This window comes from Canis lupus, chromosome 3, assembly GCF_003254725.2.
Source record: "Canis lupus dingo isolate Sandy chromosome 3, ASM325472v2, whole genome shotgun sequence".
NCBI lineage: Eukaryota > Metazoa > Chordata > Mammalia > Carnivora > Canidae > Canis > Canis lupus.
In genome coordinates this window covers 28,028,256-28,044,607 of record NC_064245.1, presented here as the reverse complement: position 1 = coordinate 28,044,607, position 16,352 = coordinate 28,028,256, and the positions used below count along the sequence as shown (strand labels likewise).

General features: G+C 47.4%; 1 protein-coding gene across 1 annotated transcript in view; it reads right to left on the bottom strand.

The window, feature by feature from the left end:
• LHFPL2 (LHFPL tetraspan subfamily member 2) overlaps positions 1–11,917 on the bottom strand; it is a 153,751-nt gene extending 141,834 nt beyond the window's left edge. Inside the window, exon 1 of the mRNA XM_025438374.3 lies at positions 11,776–11,917. The gene's annotated coding sequence lies outside the window, so the exon portion shown is untranslated. The remainder of the gene's footprint in view (positions 1–11,775) is intronic.
• Positions 11,918–16,352: the final 4,435 nt, after the last annotated feature.

Genomic DNA, 16,352 nt, shown 5'->3' with positions numbered 1-16,352 from the left:
AGCATGAGACAACACACACTTTCTAGGTGGCACGGGGTCTCGGAGGAGTCAAGCCCTTCTCAGAATGGACTGGGAAAAAGCTCCTACGTAGCGGAAGGAGGGGCTCTCCTACCGGTCAAGTTCACCTGTTAATAAGCAGGCTGGGAACCTGAATAATTTCCCAAGCTTTTCTCTGAAAATTAAACGGACTTTTAAAAAAGAACAAAACAATCCCAAGTATAATCACAATGTTTAATTTTAGTTCTCTTACATAAATTACCTGGCTTTTCATTACAACTGGTCAAGTATATGTGAACTAGCCTCATGAGATAGAAACATGCCACACACATGATCAAGGCTATCCGAGTCCCTATAACACAGCATGTGTGCACGCACGCATGCATGCACACACACACAGTGAACAAGGACCTGTTCTTTCTGGTGCCCTCCCAGGTACCCTGGCTGCTGGTGACTGCCCTACGTGCCTGCTGCATCTAGCCATCCTCTGTGGCACTGCTCTCCTTGTCCAGAGCCCACACTTCACCCCATCAAAGTCAGAGTCCACTCTCTTCATCCACTGATCTGAGCTAATTGCTTTTGAGAAGCATCTGATGAAGTTATTCTTGTTAAGGTGTAAATAAGAAATGTATTACCTGTCCTACTGAATAAGAGGTTTAAAGAGAAGCATTTCACCCAAATTTCTCTAATGACAGAATTTAAGGCACGACAGTTAAGTGAATTCCACTCTATTTTTTTAAATTTTTTTTTAATTTATTTATGATAGTCACAGAGAGAGAGAGAGAGAGAGAGAGAGGCAGAGACACAGGCAGAGGGAGAAGCAGGCTCCATGCACCGGGAGCCTGATGTGGGATTCGATCCCGGGTCTCCAGGATCGCGCCCTGGGCCAAAGGCAGGCGCCAAACCGCTGCGCCACCCAGGGATCCCCCACTCTATTTTTAATAGATCTGTTTATTACTCCCACTCAGCAGATCGGGGCGGGGGAGGGGGGGTGATGCTGTCATACATAATTCAAGACATACCAGGAATCTTCTTAATCTCAGTGACCGTCTTTAACACCATCCCTACGGGGATGTCCCTGACAGATGCTGCAGGTGTACCTGTCAGGAAATCACTAGTAATAAAGATTCAAATAACCACAGATCTCTGGCATGAGGGCTGCTTCTAATGTAGTTTTTGATGGGAATGTAAGAGTGTCAGAATCACCAGGGAAGAAGCCCTTTCTACACCCCTCCAGTCCCATCACACCATTTCCTACTTCATCTGCTTCATAAACTGATGTGGCCTCCAGGGTGGGGCTGAGATGTATCCTGGATTTGAAGAAAGGGAGGTTAATGTGGATAGGATGATATCCTTGGGAAGCCCAAGTCCTCAACCTGTCGGTTCATTTGGATCAGAACCAAACTGGCTGTGGAGGATGAGGGCCCCTTCCTTATCCATTTCTAGGCAGCATTTACTCCAAAATGGGACACTCATCATCCCCAGCTGTCTGTCTAACCCAAAGTAGGAGAGGGTGTGGGAAAAGTCAGCTGCAGGACATTCCTTAGACTTCTCCACAGAGGTCCAAAGCTTATAGCCTAGTATTTCCAAGAATGCCCGAAAGCACTTCATAGTCAGTGTCTATAAAACCTTCCTAAAAATAACAGCTTCATAGAACTGACGTCTTACACTGTTGAAAAAGGACTCTCTGATTTGGTCCCATCTAAGGTAAGGGACTCTCTGTAAGAATAAAAGCACGTGTCAAGATAAAAACTAAACTGATTCCACAGGGACAGAAGACAGCTCTTCACAACCAAGTACCCAAGAGACTAAGAAAAGAACACGTAATGGTGTCCCTCAGACATGGTCAACATCACAGGCTCAGACAGATGGGTTTCTAAATCAATGTTTCTCTACATTGGTGTTTCTAGAACCTGCCTGACCATAAGAACTACCTAGAAGCTTTGTTTAAAAAATACAGATCCCCAGGACCCACTCCAGTCTTACAAAGTCAAAAACCTCAGGGGAGAGGTCTATGAACATACATACATACATACACTTATTTATAGTCAGCGAGCCCAGTAGGGTATCAAGTTTCATAAATGATACCCCCCAAAATACGTAACTTTTAAAAAAAACTTTGTAATTACGTTAACTGCAAAGTTACAAAGAATATGGGAAAATGCAGGTTCAATTAGAGAAAGAGCCTTCTTTATCTAGTTAAAATTATAAAATATAGAGGCACCTGAGTGGCTCAGTAGGTTATGCGGCAAACTCTTGGGTTTCCGCTCAGGTTGTGATCTCATCCCACAGCAGGCTCCACATTCAGTGGGGAGTCTGCTTGAAGATTCTCTCCCTCCCTCCCTTTCCCAGTGTGTGTGTGCACACACATGCACTTTTTCTATCTCTCTCTCTCTCTCCTACTCTCTCTCAGATAAATCTTTAAAAAATAAATACATAGAATAAAATTATGGAATATAGTCAACATGTAATGAGGTAATCAACTTAACTAAAACTTACAAAAACAAAACCTACCCTTTAGGTCAATCATATCCCACCTCAGAGACCCTCCAGAACACTCTTGTTCTAAGGACTAAAGGGAAACACTACACAGCTATTCTGGGGGCCATTACCGGCCCTCAGTCTCATGCCAATAGAGACCAGCCCTAAGTAGCAGGCAACCAATTCAAAGTCAGACCCCAGAGGTGCCTCCTGGTTATCACACTTTACAAGTTCCAGCCTCCAGCTGACTAGTTCATAGTCTTATTCGTAGCCCAGCTGCATGTGAGGCCTGGCTACTCAGAGTGTCTGCAACAGAACCGCCAGCATCAGTGTGGCAGGAAGCCTGCTAGAAACATGGAGTCCCTGGCCCCACCTGAGCCTGCTGAAGCAGAATCTGCATTGTAACAAGATTCAGGTAATTCTTGTGCACACTGAAGTTTGAGTATGTTGATGTGAGATTTTACCCCCAGGTCATCAGCCTACCCACTTAAGCTCGAGACCCTCAAAGGCCTTCTTCCCTCAAGTTTTTCAGTCTTGGTTTGTCTTGGCGCCAAATCACCATGCACAGGGTACAACAACTAGCTGATGATCCAAAGCCCAACTTTTTAGGGAGTTAGAGTCAATAAATACTGATAATCTCTTACATTCTCCTCTGGCTCTTACATTCCTTAGAAGGCTGAAATACGGACCCCATGACCATAAATCAATAGAGACGATCCAAAGTCAAACAATACCATGGAATGCTGGCTCTCTTGATTCCAACACATTGTTAATGAGGGCAAGGTCACGAGTATGATTAGCTTCCTCTGTACACTGGCACAGACTCCAACCCTCTACCCTTTGGCCGCCTACAAAGGCTGACACACCCCTGGTTACTAAGAGGACCCAGAAAAATGACAGGGGGAGGCTCAACAGAGCGGCACCAGCAAAAGAACTCTTGAGAACTTCAATGACTGATGAGCAGAATGTATCGAGGAACACAACACACAGCCCAGGGTGGCTGACATGACCGATGACCACGTTAGAATTCAAAATTATCTGCAACGGGAAGTCCCACGGTTAAGACTGTAACAATCTCACACACACCCGTAAGCAAGAGGAAATCTAACCTGATGGCACTTCTCGTTTTAAAATGTTTTTAAAACACGCCAGTTGTATTGGCTAAAGTAGCTGCCAAGAACGCTAACATACTCTTATGGTCCACGGGTCTAGGTTCAGGCCAGGGGAAGCAATGGCCCCTCCACAGCAAAGCTGTTCAGATGATCCCAAACAGTCCCCTGGCCACCTGGCCGCACAGGTGAATACACAACCTGTCCCACTTTTTCATCACCACCACCATTTGGGTTCTTATAATTAAGAGTGGCTCCTTTACCTGACTAACAGCCCTTTTAGGCTTCGGGTTAGAGTCTTAGCTTAGCTCCCTTTGATGCTGCCCTTTCTTTACTAAGAGAAAAAAAACTACAGACCTCAACACAAACTGAAAAAACACATATACAGACAAGACGACCTAAGTAAACTCATTTACCAACAGGATTCACATCAAAAAGACCCACAGTCACCTGCATAAGCCAGCACATAGTACAGCATAAACCCATGCAGAATTAGTAATTAGGTCAGCAAATTATGAGCTCCCAGTACAGAAGAACCTTGAAAGGGCTACTATAAAAATGAGCAAATGACAGAGAATAAGTATCTGTTTAGACATACTTCTCTTTGTACGATCATCTTCTAGGAATAGACAGCCATTTAAAAACTTGGATGGCATTTTAGACTGTTTTTAAAGTTGTGGCCCATGTTTTTCTTAAGTCTATACTGAATACACAAGTGGCAGTCATTTATTAAGACAAAAGGACTGCTTACAGGTAAGTCTGCAGTTCCCAGACTATCCAATCCATTATTTTTAATTTCAGGAAAATTTGGTGTCTACGGGCAATAGAAAGAAAAAGTTTAAAAACGTTAAGAGGTTAACCACCCTGAATAAGTGTGTGCCATGCACTGCTTACCTAAACATTAAATGAAGCTACTGCCCACACGCTTACAACCATCCTTAAACAACTGGCTAGCTGCCTGAAAACTGGAAAACAACATGTGAAATTCGGCCCAACGGCAGCCTGCCCCAGGAGAAAGGAAGCTTGAACTCCAGGTGCCCTTGACAACACAGCTCAGTGTGGAAAGAAAGAAAATGCTGAACAATAGAATCAGTAGAGGAAAAAGCACCCCTCTGATTTTCCAGGCACGAGGAGAGATTGCTGCTAAAGGGATATTTCAAATCTCACTGCTGGTTTGGGTTCTAATGAACACGGATATAATTTTTAAAAAGAAAGAAAGCTAACATGTCAGTGTAGTACCTATTTAATTGAGTTCTCACCAGATTTAATTCATGAGTTCCTATCTATCAGAAGGATATTTACCTGCTTATAGAAGCGAAACACCTTTCAAATCACATTAACAAGGTTTACGAAAACATAAAGAATATATGGTAAGGAGTGGGTTCATCCCTATAGTTCAGAGGAAGCCATCCCACTCTGGCTGTGGGTCACAGCACCCAACCCTGGTTGTATCCCCAGCCTCCCACTATGAGCAACTATATTTGTAATAAATAGGAATTGCAATTCTTTTTAAAGCAGAAACCTGCTTTATAATGGATGCACCACAGATTCAAGGAGAGGGGCAGTGTTGTGGCCAAAACGATGTGCACCCGCATGCACACAAACCCACCAACTATTTTGCTCTGATTTTACAAGTAACGTGCCATTTACAGAAAATCTGAAAAAGAGAAAAATAAATAAAATAACTAGTCACTTGTAATCACACTAGCCCAATGTGAACAGTTGAAAGTTTGGTCTACATCCTTCCAGTTGGTTTACTGCTACCAGTTTTCCTTTCAGTGGCACCCCAGTTAAGCAGGCAAGGGTGAGGGGTGGTGTTCTTGCTGGTTACACAGAATGACAATAGTCAGTAATCCCCACTGGTTTAACCCTAAATCCGCAGGAGTAGGGGGCCTAACAGTGCACAAATCAAATAGCAGGCCTGCAATTTAACAAGCATTCACTGGGCTCTATTTTGCACACTTTTAATTATTCCACAAATGAATGAAATTCAAATTAACAGCAGTAGCCCTCCAGGGCCATATGGTGACTTCAAAAAAGAAGGCGGATAAGCCTCTCCTTTGTGGACATGAAAACAAAAGTTAATTCTCCTAGTTCAAGTTCTCAAGGCACCTACAGATTCAGAGGCTTCTTCCTGTCTTTTTTTTTTTAATATTTTATTTATTTATTCATGAAAGACACAGAGAGAGAGGCAGAGACACAGGCAGAGGGAGAAGCAGGCTCCATGCAGGGAGCCCGATGCGGGACTCAATCCGGGGACCCCAGGACCATGCCAAAGGCGGCGCTAAACCGCTGAGCCATCCGGGCTGCCCCCTTCTTCCTGTCTTACAGATGGCCATCTCCTCACCATGTCCTCACACAGAAACCTCTGGAAGGGGAGAAAATTAGTGTTGGGAGAAAGGGTGTAAGGAGCCATTGGAAATAAAGACCTGGGGACCACAAGCATGTGTGCAGCTCCCTTCCGGCCATCCAGGGATCCCTCGATGTCTGTGCACCTGTAGGACATGAGACACTCAGCTCACCCTGACATACCCTCAGCTCCACATGCAGGGAGTGCTTTAAAAGGCCCCTACTGTAACACCCTCGCCTCATACACTAGCCTAGGCTGTGAGGTGTATTACCCTTAAGTTGCCAGAAGCCAGGACACCTGGTGACACCTCATGGGCTATTCTCTACACACAGAAGACACAAGGAAATAACTGCTTTTATTGCTAATGTCACCTCAGGAGCTGTTAAAGACTGTGTGTTACGGACCTGCTGAAACCATCAATATTCTTCACTCAAATACCGTAACTGACTCGAGAATTCAGTACTTAATGTTTCAGAAACCATGGGAAGAGCTTAAAAGCTAGTTTGGCTGCACTGTCCTACTTTGGAACCTCAAAAATTCATCCAAGTAAACACCTCGGAAGTCTTCCTTAATTTTGACTAAAATATTTTTAAATAGTGTCCAAAACACCACTTAATCAACAAACATGGTATTAAATTCAAATCAGAACAAACCCACAGGAGGAAAAGTCAAAATACACTGAGGTTCTCCTTTCTTATCTGGCACGTCTCAGAGTCCAAGTTGGGTCCTTCTCTTGACCTAGCTGATGGTATTACGGTTTAGCTAAGAAAACATGCAGATAATAAACCTCTTTAACCATATTCAGTATTTTATGGATGCACACAAAAGTACTTTACTTTCTCAGCAAGTAGAGGTCATCTTACATTTTCTTAAATATAACACATGCCGTATGACATAGTTCAAGTTGCTATAACAGAATACCATAGACTGGGTGACTTAACATTTATTTCTCGCCGTTCTGGAGGCTGGGAGTCCAAGATCAAGGCTCTGTCAGCTGTGGTTCCTGGTGAGAATCCTCTCCCAGGTTTGTAGATGGCAGCCTTCTCTCTGTGGTGGAGGGGGAGCTCCTGTGCTCTGGTCTCTCCCATCTCCTCAGGACACTAATCCCATCATGGGGACTCCACCCTCATGACTTCATCCAAACCTAATCACCTCCCAGAGGCCACACCTCCAAATACTACCACACTGGGGATTAGGGTTTCCACATATGAATTTTGGGATTTGTGTGTATGCTGTGTGTGTGTGGGGCGGGGAGGGGGGGGTGTCATCAATTTCACCAGTCATACACCCTAGCTATTAAGTATGTTCAGAGCCATTCTAAGTATATTCCTCTCAATGATTTCTGGTCAAAATAACAGAAACAGATCTCACCATGTCTGTAAAATAACACCAGGAAGAAAATGGTCATTTAAGGCCAAGGTCAGGGGCTTAATTATCCCCATTAGGGCTGTTGGAAGGATGAAAGAGAAAAAATCTGTTACAAGGACACAAATTACTCTCACCCTGAGCACTTTTAGTAAATCTCCAACAACCAGGCAACCACTTGTCACTACTATAAAAATCACTCCACCTTTCATCTCTAGCTTCGGACCTCTCTTCCTGCGTGTGTACCCAGCTTTCTGCTGGGCATCTCTCCCCGGAAGGCTCACAATTCAGTCTGGGATTCAACTGAGCTCATGAGTCCCCACCATCTCCTCAAACTGACGTTCCCCGCAGCTGCTTACCTCAGCGAATGGCGCCATGACCAGACCAGTCACCCCAGACTCCGTCTCACTAAGTGCCCACAATGCAAAGATGACCGAGGACGTGTGACCAGTCTCTCCTGGCCTCTTGCCTTCTTCTCCAAGCCCCTCCTGGACTCGTGTCCTAGCCACCCAACTCACTTGTACCCATTCTGGTCTCCTTGTCACCCAGCCCACTTCACGGCCACCCAGTTCTTTCTAAAATACAAGGAAGCAGCAAGTCAATGCCCTGCTGCAAATTCTCCATTGTTCAGCCAGTTCTGGAGATGAAGTTCAGGTTCCTCAGCTCACACCCCCAGGGACATCCTACACAACCTCCCCTCCAGGCCACACCACTCTCAGAGCCCTGACTACCTTACACCTTGGCAAGCCTCCTGGACTCCAATCATGCAATTCTTATCCCATCATGTATTAATGTTATGTTATTTTAAAAGTAATGAAAAAGAAAACCTAGAGGGAGCATGAGGAACCAAGCATACACTCTTTTCTTTACTCTTTCACTCAGTCATGCCTTACGCAGGGAGGGATTGGTGAGTGTTTCAAGTGCCACACCAGATTCTTCCCTGGACACATCTGGGTTTTATAAGCGGATGATCAAAACTGATCTTTAATTCCTTCTTTGCCTTTCTGAGGCTCAGAAATCTCATCTCAGAGAAAAAAAAAAACTATTTGTTTTCATGGCACGTTGGCTGATGGTTCTACTTACCCACTGCTCAAACTGGACACAGACTTGTACAAAGCATGGGAAAAAGAGCCCCCTTTTTCTCCCATATCCCCACAGAGAAGCCATAGGACTGGCTGTCCCCTGTCACTACCTGCAGCCAGGTCACTTCCCTCTGAGCAGGCTGGCTTGTGGAAGGGAAGCACAACCAGCACTCTGCTTTCCCAGTACTCTTCTAAATCAAAAAAAAGAGCCCCCACCCCACCCCCCCGAAAAAAGAGCCTCCGAGTTTATGGAGGTGCTTTGCACACAGAGGTGGCTTCCCCAACTAAACTGTCTACCTCTGTGAGAGAAGGGGCCTACTCTTGGTTCTTGCTGTGTTACCAGAGGCCGGAACAGAGCCTAACCCATGGTACAAGCTTCATAGGTATTTGCTGAATGACAGGGTAAAAGAATGGATGAATGAGCAAATAGGGAGTCCTCCTAAATTGGAAGAACAACATACAGCATAATTCCCCTGCTCAAGAAATAGTGTGTTGCTAAGAATGCCTTTTGTTCACTTTGTATTAGATACAACCTTAATAAAAACTCTGGGCAGTGTATCATTAGCTCCAAAGCATACTTTAAAGTAGCTTTTTGGGAAAAAATTCTAGAGATTAGATATTTACTTACTGTTTGTATTTTGCCAAGAGCATAAGCATTGAGTAAAATGTTGCTTTTAGGATTTCCAAAGACAGGACACCTTGTGTCCACCACTAAAGTTTCATTGTTGTTGTTGTTGTTGTTGTTGTTGTTGTTGTTTTTCATCAAACAAAATTTGGATCTTTACTTTCATGGGACTGGAAACCTAAGAACTGCCATCACAGGGTCAGTGAGGCCTGGAATTTCAGGCCATACACGTGCTCTTGCCCTCCGACCCACACAGAGCCTGTACTCCCTAGACCTGGAGTCCCAGAGAAGGCTGACCAGAATAGGCCAAAAAGCTGCAGCTTGTAAGTTCTTGAAAGATCAAGTATTCCTGTCTGTGGGCTGCCAGAGGCAGGGGTACAGCCTCAACACACCGTCTGCCTAAGCAACCAGAGTTCGCTCTAAATCAGGTATCCATTCAGGCTCTTTGAATGGCATTGCTTTTTCTAGGGCATTTGAAATACTTGACAATCAACATTTAACATTTTCTGAGCACTTAGCACAAGGCACCACCCCAAACTCTATACAAAAGTAATCCTAGTTAATCTTAAAGTTAGTCTTTGACTTGAACTCTTAGTGCCACCAATTTAGAGACACAGAAACCAAGGCTGAGAGGACTTAAGTAACTTGTCCAAAGTTCAGACAGTAAGTGGCAGCACCAATTTGAGTCTCCAGTATTTTGGCCTCCTACTGGGTCAATTCTTTGCAATAAAGAATTTGAGAAGCTGCACACAATGTTCATTAAAAAGGACTACATACTGTTCTATATGTTGTTTTTCTGTCTTCTACTACGGAATTTTCTTTTCTGGCCTATCCAGTTTCTACAGTGAATTCTCTTTAATTCATCAGTCCACACGTCTTCGTAGGCAAGTGCCATCAATTTTGAGGCCATCTATGTGGATGAGCAGTATACATTACTTTTTCCAGAAGGTATCGCTTTGCTCTCAACCACAAAGATCCTTTTTGCCTCCTAAAGACAAATTACTGGTTCATGGACCATGTTTCAAATTATATTTGAGAATGTTCATTTGTAGAGTAATTATTCTTCCTAATTGGACTGCTCTAAAGACAAATGATTCTCCCTCCCCACCCGCATCATCTCCCGCAACATACCATGTCTTCTTTCCTGGCATAAAAGGTTTGCTGCACCTTTTGCAAACCACAACCACACACACTATGTGCCCTCTGTTGTGACCACTTAGAAAAAAATATTATACCACAACAGTGATTATTACTTCAAATCCCTCAAATATTTCATTAGCATCAGATTTCTGAATAGATGAATCACAAACCTATCACAGTCTGACAGCAAAAAGAAGTGAGAGTCTTGGGGTCGCCTGGGTGGCTCGGCGGTTCGGCCCAGGTCGTGACCCCGGGGGACCCGGGATCGAGTCCCGCATCGGGCTCCCTGCGTGGGGCCTGCTGCTCCCTCTGCCTGGGTCTCTGAGTCTCTCAAGAAAGGAAGGAAAGGAAGGAAAGGAAGGAAGGAAAGAGAAAGGAAGAAGAAAGAAGAAAGAAAGAAAGAAAGAAAGAAAGAAAGAAAGAAAGAAAGAAAGAAAGAAAGAAAGAAAGAAAGAAAGAAAGAAAGAAAAGAAAAGAAAAGAGAGAGAAAGAGAGAAAGAAATGAGAATCTTGGACTTTATTTCTTTTCTGTATCTTTCATTTATTCTTCCCACTAGCCATGTGTTCCCTATCTGGTAAACTTGAAAAGAAGTCTTTTTTTTTTTTTTCAAGACCAGGAGGAAACAATCAGAAACACCCAGGAAAGGTTAGCGCCAAAACCTCGGCACTGACCCTCGCGGAGCCCTGGCGGCGCTCCGCCGCGAGAGCCAAGGGCCTGGGGCCGCCGCCGCCGCCGCCGTGAGGTAGCGGCCCCGGGGCGGGGGCGGGGAGGGGGGACCCGGCCGCGCTCACACCTCCTCGCTCCCGCTCCGCACACTCCCGTGCACGCCGGCTGCTCTGCGGTCCCAGACCCAAGTTCTACTTCCACGCGCGGGTCCCCGAGGCCGACCTGCGAGCTACGCCCACGACCGGAGAAAGAGGACGGGAAACGCAGGAAGCGGCCCGGGCCCGACCGCGCCTCGCCGTGTGCCGCGGGGCAGCTCGCGCCCGACCCGGGGCCGCCCTGGGCCCGGACAACGGTCGGAGGAGGACGGCCCTTCGCTCTTCTGGCCCTCGGACCCGAGCCGCGGCCCGGGGCGCAGACCGGGGCGTGGGGCCGCCGTGCCCCGAACCCGACCCCGGCCCCGGCCCCGACCCCGGCCCCGGCCCCGGCCCCGGCCCCGGCCCCGGCGGCCCCCGAGCTGCGGCCCCGCCGCCCGGAGCCCGCCCGCTCCCGCTCCAGCATCCGACGCCCGGCCCGGCCCGGTCGCGGTCCCGGTCCCGGTCCGCCGCCCGCTCCTGGTCCCCTTCTCGGTCCTGGTCGCGGTCCCGGTCCGCCGCCCCCTCCTGGTCCCCTTCTCGGTCCTGGTCCCGGTCCCGGTCCGCCGCCCCCTCCCGGTCCTGGTCCCCCTCCCCGTCCCGGTCCCGGTCCGCCGCCCCCTCCCGGTCCCACTTCCCGGTCCCGGTCCCGGTCCGGGCCCGCCGCCCCTTCCCGGTCCCCCTCCCGGTCCCGGTCCCCCTCCCGGTCCCGGTCCGGGTCCGCCGCCCCCTCCCAGTCCCGGTCCGGGTCCGCCGCCCCTTCCCGGTCCCCCTCCCGGTCCCGGTCCCGGTCCCGGTGCCCCTCCCGGCCCCACCACCCCGACTCACCGGGCTCCGGGCTCGCCGCCCCCGGGGCTCCCGGTCCGCCTGGCCGCCGGCCGCTCGGGAAGGCGGGGAGGAGGGCGCGCGGGGAGGCGGCGAGGCGGGAGCGCCGCCCTCGGCGGCCGGCGGGCGGGGGGCGGAGAGGGGCGGGGCGGGGCCAGAGCCCGGCCGCCGAGCCTCCCGCCCGGACCGGCCCCGCCGCCCGGTGGCCGCCCGCGTCCCGCTCCGGGGCCGGCGCTGGGGAGGGTCGGCCGGGCTGTCCCGCGGCGGGGGGCGGGGCGCCGGGGCGTGGCCTGCGGGGCCCGGGGCTGGCGGCGAAAGGGGATCCCGGGGGGCGGGGCCCGGGGGCAGCTCCGGGGGGCCGCGCGGGAAGACGCCGGGGCGGGGATCCCCGGCCTCACCCTCCTCCCCGCCCGCGGGCTCCGCGCCCCCCGCCCGGGCGTCCCTGCCCCCGAGGGGCCCACGCGCCGGCTCCCCTCCGCCAGCCCCCGGGCTGCCAGCAAGCACGGGACCGACGGCCACGAGCTCGGGCGACAGCCGTCCGAGGCCCCGAGGAGCACCCCGGCCCCCGCGTCCCCGCCTCGCGTCCGGGGTTCCTTTCTCCACCACCTGCCTGAGCGCAGACCCCGCGGCCCAGCTCCTGCCCCGCCGATTCTCGGGGTAGGGTCCCCGGGGCCGCACATGCTGGCCTGGCCCACTGCCACCTTCCGTGCTTTGAGGGCCCTCGCCGCGTCCCTAGCACCGCATCCCTTCCCCACCCGCCTGGCCTGCGGGTCACGGGTCTAGAACGCGGCCCAGGCAGGCCGCTTCCTGTTCCAGAAGCTCTCGGAAGCCCTTTACCACAGAGAATTCCGAATTTAAAACTCTTCTATTCAAAACCACCCCCTTGCCCACTCCTCAGAGCTTAGCTTGCCAGTGGGGACTCCTCCCCCCCTCCCAGAAGGTTCCACACTGTATCCACTTGGGAGCTGCTGATGCTCTTGCCAGAACTGGAATGCTCTCTTTTATCTCCCCCCACCCCACCCCACCCCACCCCACCCCAGCCAAATTCTACTTATCTTCGTTGAAAAGAGTTTGTAGTACATTTCTTCTATAAAAGGATGTACGTGTTCTTCCAATTTTTGTGAAATCATACGCTAGAAATAACAAGGCTTATGGGGGAAATGGGGTTAGCAACAAAGGATTCCAAATCAATTTTTTTTAAGATTTATTTATTTATTTTAGAGCGAGCGAGCATGTGCACTACTGAGGGGAGGGGCAGAGGAGGAGAATCTCAAGCAGACTCCCCCCTGATCTTGGAGCCAGACCTGGGGCTCAATTCCACCGCCCTGAGATCATGACCTCAGCCAAAACCAGCAGTCATGCCCTCCCCGGGCTGAGACCCCCAGGCACCCCCAACTCCAAATCCACATAACATTGCAACTGGAACACTAACAAAAGCTGTAACCATTCCAAAAAAACATACTAGCAGAGTTTACGAGTCATGTTGAATTCCTAGTAAATATTACAGTAAATATAAATATAGGCCTTTACGTTTAAAAAACGACAGCGGTCACCGATGGAGAGATTGGAAGGAGAGTTGTTTGAGGCTGTTGCCCTGGGAAGATAAGCACAAAATATACAAATATAAGAGGTGAATACCCCCCTCACCATAAATCCTTCCAAGTTAGAACTCATGGCCAAACCAATCCAAGAGAAGGAACACGGCGGATGGGCACGAGGCACCGCACACGTTTATTCTCCATGACTAGTAGTCTGCAGTGTTTTGCTCGTAGATGCTGTTACCTGGTGGTGCAAAATATTAGAGTGCTGGCAACAATCGCTTGTGAACCAACACAACCACCTCATTTTATTAATATCCTTTCCCTACATATCAATCATTAATGACTTCATTTGTGTTACCTATACTCTCATTACAGAAACAGGGTTATGCTTAGGAAGTAGGCTGTACTTCATTCTACACATGGATTGCGAGCCTGCTATATGCCAGGAAGTGTTGTTGGGCCTTGTGGATGCGTCAGTGAACAAAAAGAAGCACAAAAATGTCTGCCCTTGGGGCACCTTAGTGGCTCAGTGGTTGACTGTCTGTCTTTGGCTCAGGTCATGATCCCGGGGTCCTGGGGTCAAGTCCTGCATTGGGCTCCCCACAGGGAACCTGCTTCCAGCCTCCGCCTGTGTCTCTGCCTCGCTCTATGTGTCTCATGAATAAATAAAATCTTTTTTTAAAAAATGTCTACCCTTATGGAGCATACGTACTTGAACATGGCATCCTGGGATGGTATTACATATTTCATATGTATATAATTTAAATTAGCGCCTCATCTAATGCCTTATGTTTTTGTATTTTTCAAAATGTCTGACAGTGAATGCCTACTAGGACATGTAAGTTAGGCATTTTACATCCATTTTATGCCTTGTGTTATTGAATTCACAGGAGAATCACCTGAGATATCTAAAACTAAGGTTTTCTCAGAACTGTTTGTGCTATTTGGGCTAAAATTAAAGCAAGTTCCCCAGATAGGATCGTTTGGATCTGAAGAGTAGAAGAATTACATTTGGTAGGAAGCAAGAAATTAAGGATGAGAAGCAGGAGGGAGGATAGAAGAGAGAGATGCTAAAAGGTATAGTTAAGAAGAAAGTACTTCTCAGCTTTCTGGAAATGTAGCTGGAGAAAGAAGGAATAATAACAGGAACTTTGGGATACTATGATGCTGCTGCTTTCATGTGTTTCAGCCAAGTGTTCAAGAAACAATGTGAGATGAGTGAGGACAAAATTGCAAGAAATTAAAGGGTACCCGAAGAGCTTGGTCAAATGACAAGGAGGCCTTGGAAAAAAGTAATTGTGAGCCACTAGATAGGTCATAAGGTAAAATTATAGTGGTGCCTGGCTACAGGGTTGTGATTCTGAGTTTACTTGCCTGTGCAAATCACTCCTTTCTCTGAACAGTATACCCCACCTAGTATAACTTACATCAACAGGGCTAGATATTTTTCATGTGTGAACACTTTGTATCCTATGATGAGTATGAATCTGCTTGGAATACAAATAAAATATGCATTTACAACTGACATATTTGCTATATTTTCATGATTGTCAGCATACTGAATATAGATTAACTTTAAATTTGCCTATTCATCTTCGTATAAACTACACTCTCAAATCCACTGCCCCCTTCTTAGAGATTGACATTTCCCAAACCGTGATCATAGAATTCCAGTGCTAGACCCACATTCAGAAATCAACATCTTTTGAAGATCATATAAAAAATGAAATGATTTAAGCAGAGAATCTCTTCAAGGAAATGAGCAAAATTGCAGTTCACCAACTTGAGGTCCTGTGAAAAATGAGTCTCTTAAAAATTATCATTCTGCCTTTTTATCCATGGATCTAATAATACAAAGAAATCATCTGAAATTCTAAGAATCCATTTTCCTTGACAGATATGGATAAAGAAAAGGCAGTTTTGAGCACAAAGACTTGAAAAGCTCTCCTAATTAAAAGGGCTCTGGGCAGTTAAAATCAGTGCTCTCTGATCCATGCGAGACAGAAGCAGTCTTCTGGCTACAGAATGGGCTGGCCAAAGTATCCAATGGGCTTAGCCATATCATATTTCATTTTCTGCCTATAACTCACAGTTTTTAACACAAGGGTGAAAATGACACTCCTAAATACTAAAAATAAAATAAAATAAAATAAATCCCTATTTTTCCTGAAATCCCACTACCAAGGTGCTCGGCTATTTGTTGAACGAGAATAGCAAAATGTCTCCAAGTGAGAATAATTATTACAAGTACAAATAGGCATGTAGGAGATCTCAGTAGCCACATTACAAGAGGGCAGTAGGACCAAGTCAGAAATCAAGGGTCATGAGCCCCTGATAAAGAAAATCTCAGTGATCTGGAGAAATGCTTCCTTAATTTTCACACATCTATTAAAGACACTATCCATACAGAAGCCAAGAGAAAACATAGCCCTAAATACACTGTGGCTAAGCCATGAAAGAAATGAGCACACAGAACTTTGGGCATTCGTTCTCTTCTGGCAAAACTAAGGGTTGTTGACCACTTTTATCTTCAGGCCACAAAGTCTCTACCTTCTGGCCTTCCTTTATTCTATAAATGAAGCAGTTTTAATTTGCCACTGACTTCTAAAGAAGTAGTCTGCTTTCCTGCCTCTAGTTCCAAAACTTGATTCCATGTGACTCCAGCACAACTCAACTCAAGAAGGTGCTCTGTTCATTTCCTCCTATTATGTCACCACTACCATAAACAAATCCATCTGGCCCTCATCCAATTGAGCTTACCCCTGAAGTGAGGTGGAAATTTCCATACAGCGAGAATGTTCTATGCAATATTACTTTATAAGTTACATGCAAATTCTGCAACATTCTTAGCTGCTTCATAACGCATAACTGACAGATGCAATTCATTCCAAGTATTCACCTGCAGACATTTTCCGGGATGACAAACTTTTCTCTGAAGACGTATGAAATACAAAGAAGCTTGGAGGATTAGCTGTCTTACAGTATTCATGACAGGTATAAACCCATCCAAAGAAAGTATGCTTTAGCCCTTTACAACAA